We start from the raw sequence: 19,931 nt of genomic DNA, 5'->3' as shown, positions 1-19,931 counted from the left end.
GAAGACCAGAAAATTCAGCTAGAAGCCTTCAGAAGAGCGCTAAACAGGAACTGCTTCCTTTTGTTGAAAATGTGCTGGTTAGAAGAAGGAACCATGGGCTGCCCTGGAGAAATGCCCCATCTGAGCAAGGGGGCATGTACCTGAAATGGCCTGCACAGGCATGGGGATGAGGGGACACATGGTGACCCCTTTTGACACTTCATCGTGTCATGGGACCAGAGTGGGTTGGGGTAGAGTATACGACCTGAGAACAAGCATCACATACGTTAGGACAGCAGAAGGAACTCAGACAGGAACCTCCAGGAGAACAAACCGCATAGACCTCATCAGCCCCGAGTCCCAGCATGAGAAGAGAGGCAGGAGTAACCAACAGCAAAGGAGGGGTTCCTTCCTGGTTTTACCAAGGTGCCAAACTCCACACGGACAAGAAAATACTTTCCTAGTATCCACCAAGGAGTTCTCCCATTCCAAAGAGACAGAATCTGAGAACAAGGAAGCGGCTCAGATATCCAGTGGTCCTGAACCTCACTATGCCTCAGGCTCACTGAGCTAGGAGCTTAGGAAAAACACTGATGCTGGAGTTCAGGCCCAGATCTATTAATTAAGAATCAGCAGGTAGAAGATGAGGGTAATTCATTTTCTTTTTTTTTCTTCTACAACTTTCTTGGGTATAATTGACATCCAATAGACTGCATATATTCAAAGTATACAGTTTGGTAAGTTTTAGGTATGTCACAGTGGAGCCATCACCACAATCAAGATAATGGACATATCCATCACCCCTGAAACTTTCTTCCTGCCTTCCACAGTCCCTGCCCCCTGCCCCTGCCCTCTCTACCCTCGCCCCACTCCCACCTCACCTCCTGTCCACACAACTGCTGATCTGCTTTTGTAAACAAAAATCAGTTTGCGTTCTCTAAAATTTTAAAGAAATAGAACCATACAGTATGTTCTCTTCTTTGGTCCTGTTTTTTTACTCAGCATAATTTTTTTAAGATTCATACATGTTATAGTATTGTTACCAAACCAAATGTGGGTTCACTCGCCCTCACACAGTAAAGCCAATCTACTGACACTGGACTGTGGTGAAGGAAAGTGCAGCATTTATCGCGGGACACCAAGCAAGGAGTTCAGGACAGCTAGTGTTCAAAAAACCTGAGCTCCCCAAAGGGTTTCAGCAAAGCATTTTTATTTTATTATTTTATTTATTTATTTATTTTATGCGGAACGCGGGCCTCTTACTGTTGTGGCCTCTCCCGTCGCAGAGCACAGGCTCCGGACGCGCAGGCTCAGCAGCCATGGCTCACGGGCCCAGCCGCTCCACAGCATGTGGGATCTTCCCGGACCGGGGCGTGAACCCATGTCCCCTGCATCGGCAGGCGGACTCTCAACCACTGCGCCACCAGGGAAGCCCTCAGCAAAGTATTTTTAAAGGCAAGCTGAGGGAGGGTCGCAGGGTATGTTATCAACTCTTGCACAGTTCTTTGATTGGATGATGGTGAGGTAACAGGGCAATGTCACAGGGGTTAACATTATGAATCCTCAGGCTCCAGTAGGTCTAGGGGCTATGTGCTCACGGTCATTAAATAGTTAACATCTTCCATTTGGTGGGGGGTTTTGTATCTGTAAAACAACTCAGGAAATGTGCATCAGATACTATTATCTAAGTAATTCAGAGAGGAGCTAAAGCAGAGGATATGAGGGGGAAGGGTCTGTCCCGGGAAGGCCTCATAGGGTCCTGCTTCATTTCAGTATTTCTCACAGCAAGAGGCTCCTGGGGGCTCAGAGAAGCTATCATTTTAAAAGCCCTTCTTGGGCTTCCCTGGTGGCACAATGGTTAAGAATCCACCTGCCAATGCAGGGGACACAGGTTCAAGCCCTTGTCCAGGAAGATCCCACATGCTGCGGAGCAACTAAGCCCATGTGCCACAACTACTGAGCCTGTACTCTAGAGCCCGTGAGCAACAATTACTGAAGCCCACGCGCCTAGAGCCTGTGCTCTGCGACAATAGAAGCCACCACAATGAGAAGCCCGTGCACCACAACGAAGAGTAGCCCCCGCTCGACACAACCAGAGAAAAGCCTGCATGCAGCAATGAAGACTCAATGCAGCCAAAAATAAACATTAATTAATTAATTAAAAAAAAAAAAAAAGCTCATGGGCACGGATGTTTAAAAAAAACAAAAATGGGTTAAAGACCTAAATGTAAGACCGGACACTATAAAACTCTTAGAGGAAAACATAGGAAGAACACTCTTGGACATAAATCGCAGCAAGATCTTTTTTGACCCACCTCCTAGAGTAATGGAAATAAAAACAAAATAACAAATGGTACCTAATGAAACTTAAAAGGTTTTGCACAGCAAAGGAAACCATAAACAAGACAAAAAGACAACCCTCAGAATGGGAGAAAATATTTGCAAACGAATCAATGGACAAAGGATTAATCTCCAAAATATACAAACAGCCCATGCAGCTCAATATCAAGAAAACAAACAACCCAATCTAAAAATGGCCATAAGACCTAAATAGACATTTCTCCAAAGAAGACATACAGATGGCCAAGAGGCACATGAAAAAAATGCTCAACATCACTAATTATTAGAGAAATGCAAATCAAAACTACAATGAGTTATCCCTCACACTGGTTAGAATGGGCATCATCAGAAAATCTACAAACAACAAATGCTGGAGAGGGTGTGGAGAAAAGGGAACCTTCTTGCACTGTTGGTGGGAATGTAAATTGATACAGCCACTATGGAGAACAGTATGGATGTTCCTTAAAAAACTAAAAATAGAATTACCTTATAATCCAGCAATCCCACTACTGGGCATATACCCAGAGAAAACCATAATTCAAAAAGACACATGCACCCCAATGTTCATTGCAGCACTATTTACAATAGCCAGGGTGTGGAAGCAACCTAAATGCCCATCAGCAGATGAATGGATAAAGAAGATGTGATACATATATACAATGGAATATTACTCAGCCATAAAAAGAGTGAAATTGGGTCATTTGTAGAGACGTGGATGGACCTAGAGACTGTTATACAGAGTGAAATGAGTCAGAAACAGAAAACCAAATATTGTATATTAACACATATTTGTGGAATCTAGAAAAATGGTAGAGATGAACCGGTTTGCAATGCAGAAATAGAGACACAGATGTAGAGAACAAATGTATGGACACCAAGGGAGGAAGGGGGAGTGGGATGAACTGGGAGATTGGGATTAACATATATACACTAATATGTATCAAATAGATAACTAATGAGAACCTGCTGTATAGCACAGGGAACTCCACTTAGCTGTACAGTAGAAACTAACACAACATTGTAAAACAGCAATACCCCAATTTAAAAAAAAAAAGATACACCACGTAAAAAGTAAAAACAAAACAAAAACAACAACAAAAAACAAACAAACCAAAAAGAAAAGCTGCTGGATGAGGCACACTGCTACAGCTCTTGGGATTTCCCTTCCCCCACCACTGCACCTGTTCCCTATCTCCATCAGGTAGCCCTGCCTGGGCTGGGTCCAGCCTCCGAATAGATCGCAATCAAGGCATTTTATGGCTGAATATCGAAGAGCCAGGCTCCGTCCCTTTGTGGATCAACAGAACAAGTTGTCCATTCTCTGGGAGACTTTGTCCCTTCCCAGCCCACTCCTTATGGATTGTGGATGTCATATAACCTGAGATCATTTAGTTTAATATTATCCACTGTAAACAGTGTGATGCATGAGGGGCCAGTTAGCATTTGAAGCCCCCTAATCAGGAATCCACACTTCGGGGATGATTAGTGAGCATCTAAAGCACCCTAATCAAGAAGATACACTCCAGAATTATGGATTTGAATATTGCTTTTGAAATCTAACAGTAGAGGGTTGGTTAACTAGTGGAAGTAATGACTGGAATGATTCCCCATTGAAATGCAGAGTTGAAATCTGTGGCTGGCTAGAAAGACTGTCCTGGGCCCTACTGCCCTCACCTGAGCAAGTATGAGTATAACAGGGAAGAGCCAATTTGACTCCACATTGGATCTGTTTCTTTGACTTTAACCTTTGCTTTTGTTGCTTTTGTTATTATAATCATACATAATGGCCTGCCTCAGGGAACCCTGCCCACCTGTGAATGGCTGCAGAAAAGAAGAAATTAACACATCCCCTCCCTGATGCAGGCCCTGTGGAGAAGATGTTTTGCAAGATAAATGGCCTTTTCACTTTACTTCCTCACCTCCTCCCCCTCTCTGTTCTAGAAAAGAAACTGGCATCCAGACCCCATAAGATGTTCTTTTGGAGACATTAGTGTGCCATCTTCTCAGTCTGCTGGCTTAAAGCCAAATAAAGTCGTATTTTTTGCCTCAACACCTTGTCTCCCGATTTATTGGCCTGTCATGCGGCAAGCAGAGTGAGCTTGGACTGGGTAACAGGAGGATCTGGCCAGCCCAGCCCAAGCCTTTGGAGCAGTACTTGACCCTCAGACGTTTGCTTGACTCTGCGCTTTTCCTCATCCCTGTGACCACTTCCCCATACCCAACCAGTAAGTTGGCTAATCCTGCTCTAAAAAATATTGTTCCTCCTTGGAGTGAATCTTCTCAAGCAAAGAGCTAATTGGAATGCCTGAAGAGAGAGGGGACATTTCCCCCACTCACAAGAGAGCACTATATGATCATTTTTATACCTGCTTGTTAATAAACACTGACATACTTAGCAGAATTTGGTCTCAGATTCCATTTCATTGCAATAAACAACCTGGCAGCAAAATTGTCAAGGAGAAGACGTACAGTCTCCACTCTCTCGAATGCCAGAGGTGACCAGCATTTACAAGAATACCAAAAACAACAACAAATAAATTGCCCAATACTTACTTGCTCGTGAATGCTTTGGCTTAGGGTAATTTGCAACACGGCCCTTTTAGCCTGAAAACATACCTACAAGATGCCCTGAGATCTCCTACATCTGTATGTGAAGCAAAGACACAGAGTGACTGTGTCTGGCTGTGATTTCAGAGATGCAAAGCTAAAAAAGATTTTGCTCCCTGCTCAAATCCCTACGCTGATAAGACATGTGGAGAGAATTGACCACAGTGAGATGCCTTCTCATTAGCTGCAATGACTGTTGCTGCCAGGACCAGCTCCACGGATGTCCCAAGGCTAGTACTCTGCAGGTTCTGATTGTGTGGGGTGTTGGGGAGGGATGGGGGAGGCGGGAGTAGGGACACCCAGCTGCTGAAGGGCTGGGGGAAGCCACACCTGCTCCGGTGGAACCTGATCCTGTTTTCTTTATGAGGACAAGACTTCCAACTGGTCCAAGTGAGTATTTTGTTGCTGGTAGACAATGAGAACCAGGCCTCCAATCACAGCTAAACTGTCACAGCCAACTTGACCTACTATTATGGAAATTGCTCCAATTATGTGCATCCCATTTGCATGTGAAATGACAACTAAGTGCTGGCCTAAGAGGCAAATTTTGCAAATGAAGCTGGTTGTTAACAAAATAGGGTAGTTTGTCCTTTGTTGTGATTATTTGTGACCCAGCGAGACAGCAGCCCTCCTCAAGCATTGCCTTGTGGCCTGTCATAAATTACTTGTCCCTCAAACACTTCCTATGGCTTGCAGATGAACCCCTTGAAATAAATGGGCTTCAATAACCAGTTTCAACAATTGTCCTGTGTCCAAGTAATAAAACATCTGGAAAATTGGGCTAAATGGATAAAACAGTTCTCTGTAATAAGTATCTGGCATCCTTGCAACTCTGTATAATGCATGTTTTTTTTTTTAATGACCAGATGTGGTACTTTTGTGTTATGAAGAACAGAGGCATGCTTAGTCATGCTTTTTATTACCTTTAAATGCAAGGAATATTTTCATAGCTCCCTGGAGAAATGCTATCCCATTGATTGGGAATTGTTGATGTGTTGGTTTACAAGCTTGCAAAGTAAGCCAATCGCTAAGAAAATTGCAGATATCATTTAAACCGTCATTAAACTGGACACTCACGGGGAACTGGCTTAATAAGAAGAATTCAGTCTATAAATTTTACCTTCTCTCCTAGTGGATTTGTTCCAGAGGGTCTTTAATCTTGCCGTCGTTTATGTTCTTATCTGTATTCTGGAATATTTACAGCTTTATGAAAAAAATGATTTCATCAAACTTGCTGTTCACTTCTTTCCAGTTTCTCATTAAGAAAGCTTATCTGGTAACCCACCTGTGTAGTCTCCATTTTATAGGCCTTCGTGGGGTTCCAACAAGATGTTTTTAACATGTGTGTGTGTATGGGGGGAGGGAAACGAAGATATTTAGAGCACTGTCCACTGGGCTACTATTCCAAAGATCTACTGTACACCACACCACCAAAGACACACACAGACAGAAACACACACACAGACTTATTTTAGACAGTTTGGAAAACACAGAAAAGTACGAGAAGACATTTTGCTGTACACCTGAAACTAACACAACATTGTAAATCAACTACACCTCAATTTAAAAAAATAAAAATTTTTAAAAAGTACAAGAAGAAAACTAAAAAATCATCTGTAACCATATCTAGTTATCACCACAGTGTGTATAGGTAGTATTTTTCATTTTATAAAATTACAATGATGCTCTATATAGTTTTGTCACTTCAAATACCACAAATATTTTTCCTTGTATTAAATGTTCTTTTAAAATATGAATCTTGATGGAAAGACCATTCTTTTTCTTTTTCTTTTTGTGGTACGCGGGCCTCTCACCGCTGTGGCCTCCCCCGTTGCTGAGCACAGGCTCCGGACGCACAGGCCCAGCGGCCATGGCTCACGGGCCCAGCCGCTCCGTGGCATGTGGGATCCTCCCGGACCGGGGCACGAACCTGTGTCCCCTGCATCGGCAGGCAGACTCTCAACCACTGTGCCACCAGGGAAGTCCAGACCATTCTTATTGAACTAGTTTACTTGGGGACATTTAGAATTTTTAGAAATGTTCACTACTATAAACAGTCTATGATATTGTGGTTGCCAAGGAGGAGCGGGGGAGGGAGAGGGATGGACTGGGAGTCTGGGGTTGGTAGATGCAAACTATTACATGTAAAATGGATCAACAACAAGGTCCTAATGTACAGCACAGGGAACTATATTCAGTATCCTGTGATAAGCCATCATGGAAAAGAATATGAAAAAGGAAAGTCTCTGTGTGTAACTGAGTCACTTTGCTGTACAGCAGAGATTGCCACAGCATTGTAAATCAACTCGACTTCAATTTTTAAAAAAGTCTATGATAAATATCTTTATATAAAAATCTTTTCACAGATCTCTGATTCTTTCCTAGAAGTAGAATTGCTGGATCAAAGTGTATGAGCTTTTATTTTGAAGACTTTATTTGAGACATACTGTCCCAAGTGTTCTTCAGAAAGGGTGTAATGATGTACGTCATACACACCCACTATGAGACTAAGGGTGTTCTACTTTCCATGCTCTCTGGGTCCTCCCATTAGTAACAGTTCCATAGTAAAAATATTAACCCTGTGATTGCTGTTTAAGTTGCTACTGTTTCCCTAGTTTGATATTTGCCTTTTAACTTGGATGGTGAGCTGGAAAATTTTTATTTGTTTTGCCAAGTCTTCTTCCCTTCCTCTCCCTTGTTTAGAAGTTTGAAACTTCTTTCCTCCGTCTCTTCCTTTCTGGAGGCTTCCTTGGCTTTTAAGCTTTCCCACCTTGAAATCAGAACCTAGATTTAGGCTTTTCTTAAATTTGTGCTTTTCTAGTTCTTTAATGGCTTCATTTTCGTATGTAACACCAATCTATCCAGAACTAATGGGCATATTACATGAAGTAGGGAATAATTTATTCTTTTCTAAGTGGTTAACAGATTGTATCAGCACCACTGATTCAATATTCCATTTAAAAACAATCCATTTTTTAAAAATTAAAAGCAGAAGCTGTGTTATTTCTCTATCTGGGTCTTTCTTAAATGTATTTACTCTCACAGATAATTCACCAATATTTAATTTTTTCCTTAGGCAATCGCTCTGCCTGAAAATAGGATTCACCTGTTCTCACTGATGGCAAACCACAACTCTCTGTCTGACTCTGAAACCCTTGACTCCTACGAGTTTTGTTTAGAAATGAATTCTTCTCAGTTTGCTCCCAGCTTGCCCATTACATTTCACCATAATATATACATCTCTGTTGTGTAAGCACCTAAAGCCTTAAGCCTAAGAGAAGTCACACAGCACACAACTAGAAACAGGTCCTCTTTCCAGTTGAAGAGCCGACCCTAGGTCTGCAACAGATGCTGGCATGAGTCTGTGGACTTCGGTTTACTCAATGATAAACCTGCAGAGACGCTACGAGCTTGAAGTGTGTGCTTTAAAGGAACTAATTTTTTAAAATATAGTTATTTATTTTTGGCTGCGTTAGGTCTTTGCTGCTGCGCGTGGGCTTTTCTCTAGTTGTGGCCAGCGGGGGCTACTCTTCGTTGCGGTGCACGGGCTTCTCATTGCAGTGGCTTCTCTTGTTGCGGAGCACGGGCTCTAGGTGCGCGGGCTTCAGTAATTGCCGCACGTGGGCTCAGTAGTTGTGCTCGCGGGCTCTAGAGCATAGGCTCAGTAGTTGTGGCGCATGGGCTTAGTTGCTCCGCGGCATGTGGGCTCTTCCCGGACCTGGGCTTGAACCCATGTCCCCTGCACTGCCAGGTGGATTCTTAACCACTGTGCCACCAGGGAAGTCCCGAAGTGTGTGCTTTAAAATGTACTTATCTTGTTAATATTTGCAAGTAGGTTTGAGGTATTAAAAAAACCTGGTGGTGGTGGGAGGGGCAATTACTTAAGTAGGCCTCTAAATGCTTGAACTGGATCCCTCACTTAATCATTTTAATAACTGTGTAGTCTTGGGGGAATGGTTTAACTTCTGCTAGCTTTTTTTCCCCGTTTCTGACCTAGGTCCAAATCCTTCTCAAAAGAGAAAATAGAGCTAGTTAATAAATTTCTGGAAAGATGTACCAACTTCGGTGGTAATCAAAGATGAGGTAAATTAATATAATAATGAGATATGATTTTTTACTGATAAAGAAATTTTTTTAAAAACACCTGCTTAGCGCTGTGAGGGTGTGGTTAAATGGAAACTTTGGCGTATAGATGGCTATAGTACTTTTGGGAAGCAATTTTTACAATCAAGCACCTTAAGACGTTTTTTCCTTTGGGACCAGTAGTTCCATCTCTAGTAATTTAGCCTAAAAGAAATTCATCTAAGTATATAAAAAGATTTGCACAGGGCTTCCCTGGTGGCGCAGTGGTTGAGCGTCCGCCTGCCGATGCAGGGGACACGGGTTCGTGCCCCGGTCTGGGAGGTCCCACATCCCGCGGAGCGGCTGGGCCCGTGAGCTGTGGCCGCTGAGCCTGCGCGTCCGGAGCCTGTGCTCCGCAATGGGAGAGGCCACAACAGTGAGAGGCCTGCGTACCGCAAAAAGAAAAAGAAAAAAAAGATTTGCACATAATGATGTTCGTCGGAGAGCGAATGAAACCAGGAAAATCTCAATAGTAGGGAGAACGATTAGCTTGGAAGATCTTATAATGACATAATTCATTTAGATTTTTGCTTAAATGACACTGATAGGGTAATTCAAAACAAAGCAAGTATTTATTTTAGTAAAGTATTTCACTATCAGAAATACGTAAGTATATTATAGTGTGCAATCATTAAAAAATGATATTTAGTAAGAGTAACAATATCCTGAGAAAATGTTCATGTTATAATGTTAGGTGAAAGAAAAGCAGAAAATAAAATTGTCTAATCAATATTATTATGCCTATGGAAAAATACCACACACAGCACAAGACTAAAAGAAAAACTTATGGGGATATAATGTGCAGCATGGTGACAGTGGTTTACAATACTGTATTGTATATTTGAAAGTTGCTAAGAGAGTAGACCTTAAAAGTTTGCATCACAAGGAAAAAAACTGTAACAATGTATGGCGATGGAGTTTAGCTAGACTTAGTGTGGCGATCATTTTGCAATACGTACAAGTACTGAATCATTATGTAGTACACCTGAAACTAATATGATGTTATCTGTCAATAATATTTTAATTAAAAAATTATTTAAAAAGAAAGAAAAGTTTAAAATCATGGAGGTTTTCTTTGGGGTATGGTAAATTTTTCCCCTTCTACTTTTCTGTATTTTCCAATCTCGTGCAATGAACACATATAAATGTTATACTCAGCTAAAAGTAAACCCACTTTTAAAATGAATATGTCTTCTTTGAACTAAAACATAATTATGAAAGGAAAAATATGTTCCTTTCATAATCATAGGGTTATCATAAGTTTTAAATGGAATTGTCATGAGGGCAAACAAGTTGTGGACACGTTTTGTAAAGTATGAAGTGCTTTACACACAGGTAAGATGTTATGATTGTACATGGAGACAATACTGAAGAATTCTGCTGAATTCAGATCTTGCAGTAAAGGTATTATGAGAGTGCATTTTATGAACAACCTCTGCAGTATGTAAAATGAACTCTCCATCCACAATGTGAATGATCTTGTTTCAACATTTTTTTATGTATTTAATTTCCTTTAAGTAGAACTCAGTTTTAAAATACGTCAGTTTCAAAATATAGTCAGAACTAAAAAAGAAAAGCCTTCTTGGGCTTCCCTGGTGGCGCAGTAGTTGAGAGCCCGCCTGCCGATGCAGGGGACACGGGTTCGTGCCCTGGTCTGGGAGGATCCCACGTGCCGCGAAGCGGCTGGGCCCGTGAGCCGTGGCCACTGAGCCTGCGCGTCCGGAGCCTGTGCTCCGCAACGGGAGAAGCCACAGCAGTGAGAGGCCCGCATACCGCAAAAAAAAAAAAAAAAGAAAAGCCTTCTTAAACTAGAGGAAGACATGAGCCCTCAGCTGGTTTGTCTAGCATGTGCTCCTTTTCTGGCTTTTCTTTCCCACCCCTCTGTCTCCCTGTTGGTTTTCCCTTATTCTCATGCTCCTTCAGAGGATAACTCTTGGGGGTCAAGGACTGTAAACTTCAATTTATGTTCAGCTTCCAGAATGCTCTGGGGATCTAATGAATGCTCAGTACAAGCGCAATTGGCCTCTGCTCCAGCTCTGGGCTTGTTGTGCTGGGAGCCAGAGGCAGGCCGATTGCTCTTCGACCTCCAGTCAACACCAACAGACAAGGCTCCCTGGCTCCTGACGGTTCAGTCCATTGCTGTTTGGCCTGAAGGGTAGAGGCCGAGACAAAAGGGATTTCTTAGGGATTTCTTACTGTCATTTTCCTTCTGCCGGAGGGATGCTGGGCCGGCCCATGTTCCGGTGCCCATGTTCTCACTTTCCTGAGCTGACCCTTTTCTTCCAGTCAATGCCCTGTCTTTCTTACCCTCGCTGTAATGGCGTCTCTGGCCTAGTTCAGTTCTCAAACTGGAGTGTGTGAATCCCTGAGAATCAGAGGCCTCTTTGGTGGATTCCATGAGCTCCAAGACAAATTTCTTTTTTTCTTTTGCAGGATTTCGCCTGTGATCATCTAAACTGTGGTGTTTTTTGTTTTGGGTTTTTTTTTTTTTTGGCGGTATGCTGGCCTCTCACTGTTGTGGCCTCTCCCGTTGCGGAGCGCAGGCTCCGGACGCGCAGGCTCAGCAGCCATGGCTCACGGGCCCAGCCTCTCCGCGGCATGTGGGATCTTCCCGGACCGGGGCACGAACCCGTGTCCCCTGCATCGGCAGGCGGACTCTCAACCACTGCGCTACCAGGGAAGCCCTAAACTGTGGTTTTACCAGTTATAAAGGCTATCAAGATTGAAAGATGTTTTCTTGGAATAAGACTTTTGTACTGAGGCTGCACTCAGCGGCTGCTGGGAAGAGCAGACACAGCCGAGGGTAGCTTAAGCAAACAAGTTCTGGTTTTTCTTACCTCCCATGACGTCCGCAGATGGGCAGCTGCTGGCTCAATTCAGTGGCTTAACGTCGTCAGGGCTGGTGTCTCTGTGACTCTCCTGTCCCGTCCGTTGCGGCTGCATGTTGGCCGCTGCAGCTTCCATATTGCATATCCAACCAGCCATATTGATTTGTTTTAACAAAAAAGCAAAACATTTCCCAGAAACTTCGTAGCAGGCTTCCTTTTATACTTTATTGGCACCAACTGAGTCACATAGCTACCCTAGCTGAAGAGGGAGGCTGGGCAACCAGCACTTGGTAAGAGGAAGAGGGTTGCTGTGATTGGCTTAGACCAATCACCATTCATTACTTAGGGCTGGGCACACTGTGTGGCATAACATCCGTGTTTGGGGTTGCAGTCGGGCCTGATGGTTGGCTCTGCCAGGCTGAGGTCTCTGTACCACACATGCCCTATCTTCTTGCTTCTTTCCCAAATGACCCTTTGTTCCTTGACGAAGGTCAGAGCCTCTCTTCTCCCTTTGCTTCTTGCTCAGGTAATGTGGCGACTGCCTCTCCGCCTTCGGGCTCTTCCCCTTCTTCTCCACTCCATCAGTTATAGACGGGGTGTAGAGAGGGTTATTCCCCTCTCGCCCTTCACCCTCAGGGTGGAAAAGCGCGTGATTTCTAAGGCAAGAGCCTTCTTTGACTTCTGAGGTATGGTACTAAATTCCAGCTATTTGTCAGGATTTTAAGGTTTGAATTCCATTTATTCTCATCAAAATGCAATTTCCTGGGTTGAGGAAGAACACTCGTGTTCAGCTGACAATAAGGCAATGCTAGGTTCTGCTAAAAGCCCCTAGTGTTACATGTTGGCTGACTGAAAAGATAAAGGGAAAAAGCATTGAGCGCGATCCTTGATTTTTCCTAGAACAGGGATGAGCTGGGCTTATTCCCCAGCTCTATGATCTCCTCCCCACTCTCTCTCTGTGTTCACATCTACTAAGTGCCTCTGGGTCTTTCTTCACCCCCTCCTTTTTTCCTTCTGCTATCTTATCGCCTGCTGGTGGGAACTTCATGTATCACCTTGTGATCTCTTTGAGTTCAGAACTGCCTGCGGCTCCCCCTTCAGCATTTCTGTATTTGTCCCTCACCTCTTGCTGGCTTGGCCCCTTCACCTGCTCTGCACTGGGGCTCGTGTCCTTTCCAGTGTGTTCTAAGGTTAGTGTGTCCCTGGTCTTGACCATGGTCTGCTGGGCAGAGGGAAATCAGGCATTTCATGTTCCTTTCTCAGTTTTGCTCTGAGTGTTATGAGGCCTTAGGCAGGTGATTGAATTATGCTGAAAAAGTAATACTGTGCTGGGAAATCATTTTGAAATTTTATATTTTTAGAGTATCTTGGGACTTACTGATGCGAATGTTACATAAAGACCAGACATGTTTCTCTCCTGTTTTAGAAGTCCCTTTCCTCTATGAAAGCTTTGAAACATGATATAAAGAAATGTAAAAATTACAGCTAAATGGAAAAAGAGAGGATGCATCTTGTATTGAATTGAAACACCTTGCAGCAGAAGCGTCAGTCTCCTTATGGCACGGAGACGGACCCAGAGTTAGCCTAATTGCAAGGTTTGGAGGCACAGTCCTCAAGACTGCCCTCACTTTTTTTTTTTTTAATTTTTTTTTTTTTTTTTTTTTTTGCTGTACGCGGGCCTCTCACTGTTGTGGCCTCTCCCGCTGTGGAGCACAGACTCTGGACGCGCAGGCTCAGCGGCCATGGCTCACGGGCCCAGCCGCTCCGCGGCATGTGGGATCTTCCCAGACCGGGGCACGAACCCGTGTCCCCTGCATCGGCAGGAGGACTCTCAACCACTGTGCCACCAGGGAAGCCCTACCCTCACTTTTGACACCAACTGCAGTTTGTGGGAGGAGGTTCCCCAAACCACCCTTAGTTTTGGTAATTCACTAGAAGGAAGGACTTACAGACTCCACTGAAAGCTATTATACTCACAGTTATGGACCACCACAGGAAAAGGATACAGATTAAAATTAGCTGAAGGAAGAGACACAGAAAGCAGAGTCTGAGAGGGTGCCGAGAGCAAAGTTTCTGTCTTTAGGACACATTACCACCCTGACATCGATGTGCAAAACAACACAAGGAATATTACCAACAGGGACGCTCCCCTGAGCCTCGATGTTTGGAGGTTTTATGGAGGCCCTATTCTGTAGGCATGGTTGACTGACCAACTGCCCATGAGTTGATCCCAGCTTCCAGGTCCACTGATACCGTGTGACCTAAAGCTCCTATCCTAAGTCACAAGGTTGGTCTTTCCGGCCTGGCCAGGTCCCACCCTAAAACTATGGGGTGTGGCTGCCCCACCCCCACCCCACAAGATCTGCTGTGTCTAGGCTCTGCCCTAAACAAAGACACTTCTATCAGGAATGACACAGACTGCCTTCCAGAAGCAGGGGGCAAGGGCCAGACCTCTCTTTGGGCAAAGCCAAATTCTTTACTAGCAGGATATTTTGCTTCTTGCTGGTCGTTGACGTCATGGTGCTGTGTCTCCAGGAAAGTGTGAAGTGAGAGAGGCGTGGGGCCATCCTGGAGGTAGCCGTTTGTTAGTGGTGCTGGTGATCACACACAGTTGTTTTGAACCATTTTCTTTCTCACCAGAAACGCCCTAACGACGCTGGAGGCCACACATACCAGAGCCCCCAGCTACCACTCCCCGTGGCTCACAGACATCAGAGATGCTGAGAAGCCAGGGCTCCGGAGTCTTCTGTGTTTCAAGACACCAGTGCCCTGGGGACTCACAGATAGCTGACACTTCTGGAGGCAAATGACCAGCTCTAACTAGTTCAGAGTCTGTGAACACCTGAACTGGAGATCTGGGATTCAACGAGACCAAGCAGCTTGACTTGGAAACTGGACAGGAAAACTTGGACCTTATATACAACAGGTGGGAGGGGCAGGCTGGGGGTGGAAGGCACCACACAACATGGTGAGGCACAGAGTCAGGAACTAAAGAAGCTAAAGGGGGCAAATAGAACACAGAGATTCGTTAGGAAACTTGTGACTACACAATTAGTGTCAAGTTTCAGAAGGAAAATATATTCTTCCTTAAGTGAGGGATTTATTAGCCTTCTCATAAGATCTTGATGAATAATTGCCATTTATTCATTTAACAAATATTTATTGAGCATTTACTATTTCCATGCAATGTTCTAGGTGCTGAGGATTCGGCAGAGAACAAAACAAAGTCTCTTCCCTCACGGAGCTTGCTTTCTAGTGGGAGATACAAATAATAAATAAATATACGCCCTGAAGTGGTGATAAGTGTGCTGAAGAAAAATAAAGCAGGGCGAAGCGATGGAGAGACAAGAGCTTGTTACCTTTGATCAGGAGCCTATGGACAGCCCCACTGATCAGGAGAGATCTGAGCAGAGATTTGAGTAAAGGGAGGTACCTGGTCATGTGGGTATCTGTGGAAAAGTGTTCTCGGCAGGACAGTAAAGTGCAAAGGTCCTGAGGCTGGAGAGTGGCCGGTTATGAACTATGAAGTAGCAGTGTGAGCATGAAGCAGTGGTGTGGCTGGAGCGGAGATGAAGCCAGATAAACTGGGCCTCGTGGTTGTAGAAAGGAGATGGGAACCACTGAAGGATGTCAACGGTAAGTTTGTGTGACAGGGACAACAAAGGTTCGCGTTAACACACACACACACACACACACACACACACACACACACACACACACGGCCATCTCTGCGTCTCCATCCTCAGCCTGAGTTCTGCGTTGTCTTCTGGTCCCATGGTCATCATCTTGACCAGAGGTAACTGCAGAAGAGCCTTAGAGGGAGCTGAAGTGTTACACTGATTTATATTAGAAAGGCTGTGGAATGACCATGGAAAGAAATGAACTCCGGAAGGCATGAGAGGTAAGGGTGGCCAGCAAAGGGGCAGCACAGCGGCAGAGAGGGGGTATGGAGGTTGGTCTTTTGGGGAAGAGCCATTTTAGGGGGAGCAGCTACCGAGATGAGGGAAACTTTAGAAAAAAGATTTTGGGATGTTCCCCAGTGTCATGCTGCTTCTCCAAGAGACTCCTTACATTACGTTGCAAGGCTTTTTTGCAGCTGGATTCGTGTTTCTTTTGGACACGACACTCTGCTAAGACCAGCCCCAAAGTGGCCCAGCTTTATTCAGGTTTCATTTCTATTTATAGTGTCCATGACGAGATCAATGACCTAGCTGTTCAACAGCCTTTTCTAGTCAACTCTGAATATTGTCTTTTTCCTTGAACAATTGAAAAAAACACTCTGTGTCACTTTAGAATATTTATGCAATTGTCATCATGCAACAAGTAACTTCCGTTGGAGTATCAGATTTGCTATTGAGGCCATGTTTTTTGTTTTGTTTCGTTTTTGTTTTTGTTTCAGTCAAGGCTTTATTGGGGGAGGCCATGTTATCTCAGATGAGTCAACTGATCTTTCTGAGTGCCAGTAGTCTTATCCATAAATGAAGATAATTTAAAAAAATTTCTACCCAGAATCTTGAGAATTAAATGCTACTGTGCATGTAAAAAATAATGCAAATGACAGTCATCATTTTAACTGATCACTTTTCCTTTAATTACCAATTTGGATACTACTGTGTGCTCACTAAATATATGTGAAATAAGTTTAAGAAATAATTAAAATGAATGATTCTGTACATTGTCAGCTTAGCTGTGCATAAATGTCAGTAGTAGACTGATTTGGTCAGAAGACAGAAAATGTGTGTATCAGTGTACAGTAAATTTTATCAGATTGCTGGAATCTCTTTTTTATCCTCCATAAGTCAAGAAAGACATAGAAAACGTTGCTTCTCTCATATTTCAGAGTATGCAATCCTGTGAATAAATTTTCTTTACTAATAATCAAAATAAATTCTTCCAAACTATAACTCGTATATCTCAAGTTGCATAATAGATTATTGAAAGTATAACTTAAAAAAATAAACACCAGTACGATATGCATATCCATTGCGGGGGAGGGGGAACCTATTGTGTAGAAGTTCTGACAAATAACACATAAAGTAGCAAGAATAATCATTGGTAGAAGACTGGCTTTGCTGTGATAGTTGGATTTGACTCCCTTAAAAATAAACTGATTTTTTTCATTGCTGCAAGTCATTTGCATTTAATAATAGTGCAGTACCTAATTGTGTGAATTAGCATAGAGACTGATTGCCGACTGGTTCTAACTAACTGGCTTTGCCACACAATAATGAATGGTGATTCTTATAGATGCTGAGAGATCAACAGTCAGTAGTCTAAAATTCTATCCAAAAATTTAAAAAAAAAGGTTCAACCCTTTAAGGGTTAGTATCACCATGCTTACCTGGATATTGGTTAGAACATTCTTAAAATAACATTGCTATTCTCATCACAGCCCTTATTAGTGCCCGGCAGAAGCAAACATATCATTTTATATCCTCATGTTAATAGATACTCGGTATTGTTGAAATGGGAAAGGTCACCCTGAGCCAAAGAACCACTTCGTGCGGCTTTCCCAGCGCCTCACCACACCTGCACCCTCCCTGGGAGGACTAGTGCCCCGACTCCACCACTGCTCCTGTGCTCATGGGATCAAGGTCAGATAGCTGGTGTCCATCTCCTGGACATTCTACCCCACCCAGCCTCAGCACCTGCACAGCTGTGCCCCTACCTTCCACATCCACAACTGTCCCAGTAAAAGGCACCAGGCACCCATCCACAGGTTATGAAGATCCCGCTTCCTGCTTCCCTGCTCTCTCTAATTAGTCCAGACTTGTGCTGTCTCTTGCATTGGGCAGAGCTATCTCCCTGGTCTGCTTCCTCTCTAGCTGGTTCCCTACACAGAAGTCAGTGTGCTCTCTCTCAAATACATGATCCATGGAGTCTTTCCAGTTTAACCTTTCAGTGTGGCTGTGCGTGCCTTGCAGGCACTCACCCCTCCATGGCTGTCCCTCCTCTCCACCCGCTGAACTCCTATCTTTACACACCCAGCTCAGAAATCACCTCCTCCCAGAAGCCTTCCCTCACCTCCCCAGAGAGTCCGTCATTCTCCTTACATTCTACGTAATGTGTTTATTTATGTGTAGGATCCCCTTAACTAAGGAATGAAGGCTAACCTCACCTCCAAGGAGTCATAGTCCCAGGGGATTGAAGAGCTGTCTGTAAAACTCACGGGAATGTCTTTGCGTGATTCTGTGGTTACAGATGGCTTCCGTGATGCTGTATCTTGTGAGGCCTCGCTACTCAGGTGTGGCCTGCAGCCCAGCATCATGGGCATCACCTGGGAGCTTGTTAGAAAAGCAGAATCTCTGCACCTACCCCAGACCTTCTGAATCAGAATCTGCCGTTGAACAAGATCCACGAGTGATTTGTACACACATTAAAGTTTGAGAAGCGCTGGTGCGAGGATTAAACAGAAGGTGCACAATACCTGCTAATTCCTGGGCGTGGATGTTTTAAGTTGGCCAGATCCCAAAGATGTGGTTGGCTCTTCACACTGGGCACTAGCATGGCTGGCCACACCTGGCTCCAGAGGCACGCGTCTGAGTGGGGCACAGGGAGCAAAGGCCGCTTCACCGGGAGAGAGCTGGGTGGGCTCGCCGTCTACACCCTGGAGCCGCCCAGGCGGGCGTCCACGGGATATGCGACATCTTTATCTTTTGTTGCACAGGACACTGAGGTATTTGGCACGAGGTGGCCTTATGGCTGATTTAGAACGCTTAGGCTAGTCTCTGAGCTCCCTGGAGGTGTATCCTCCGACCCCCCCCAGAACCAGACACATAGCGGGGGCTCCATAAATGCTGATGGGTGGGTTTTGGCTTAAGTGATGAACATTGTGTCTTCTCATGCCTCTCAGGCCAGCACAGTGCACAATCCCACTGTGATTAACAGAAATCAGTCATTAACAGAAATGAGTCAATCATGACAGAATTCCAGGGACTTTATCAGGGTTTAAAGCTATCACTTTTAGCCAAAACAATCTACATCGACGCCACCACCAACCTCACCACAATTCCTGCGGAAGCCTCACTTAGTAAACTGTAAATGTGTGTCTGTTCATTCAAGCAAAGACACAGGAGGTACTTAGAGGTCCTGTGGCCTTCATTGCCTGATGACCCGATGTCTTGAAGGCCCTTGTTTTGTATGCTTTGTCTGGTTTTACTTGTTTCAAGTGGGAAGGTAAATCTGGTCCCTGTGATTCCATTTTGGCCAGAAGTGGATGTTACCTACTTTACTTATAAACACATAGCACTTTTGCAGTGTTTTAATACCCACCAGATTACTCAGGAGGGGGACTACTGTGAAGGCTGAGAGACAGCTCTTTGTTCTGTTTGGGACTTTAGCAAGAGCTGATCATCATTTTGTTAAATCACGTTGCTGATGTGAGTCACGGTACTTGAATGGCCAACATAAGGCCCATTGTCAGGCTACATCTGGAGACCCATATTCACAATGATTCTGCATACGTGTCCGGCCATCTGACTTCTTTTGATGTCTTTTGGTGTAGTCATGCTAGGGTACTTACATATTTAAGTGTATATGATTTTACTATAATTTTCCATTTGTTTCTCCTCTACATTACAGTTAAGGAATTTTATTGAGTTTTTGTGAAGTTATATTTGATAGATTATATTGTCTACAAATTCTGTTTTAGGAAGGCAAAGGGGGCATTAAAAATAATTGACATAAAAAGAGACCGTCACTGGTGTAGGTGTGGGTACTTCCCTGAGAAGGAGGCATTTCCCCCTTACTCCTGATGGGATAGGCCTGGGGCTGTGACATGACCTCAGAGGAAGCGAGCTGTGTGGTGTGTTTGGGCTGAAAGCGCAGAGTTTCCAGTGTGAACAGGGCAGCAAAATGACACAGGGTCAGGGAAGCTGGGGTGGCTCAGTGACCACCTAATGAAGATCAAGAGGGGGGATGGTTGTTCTGGCAGTGGTGCCATGGACAGATGGTGGAGGGCACCAGATGGGCCTATATCCTTGACCTTCTGGCTCTTATAGAGCACTTTGGAACTTGGACACAGCCGTAGGGGAAAAGTGGGAGGATGGGTGGTGA

This window comes from Delphinapterus leucas, chromosome 3, assembly GCF_059928025.1.
Source record: "Delphinapterus leucas isolate spDelLeu-1000000601 "Yukka" chromosome 3, BTC_Dleu_Yukka2, whole genome shotgun sequence".
Classification (NCBI taxonomy): Eukaryota; Metazoa; Chordata; class Mammalia; order Artiodactyla; family Monodontidae; genus Delphinapterus; species Delphinapterus leucas.
This window is presented reverse-complemented; position numbering follows the sequence as displayed.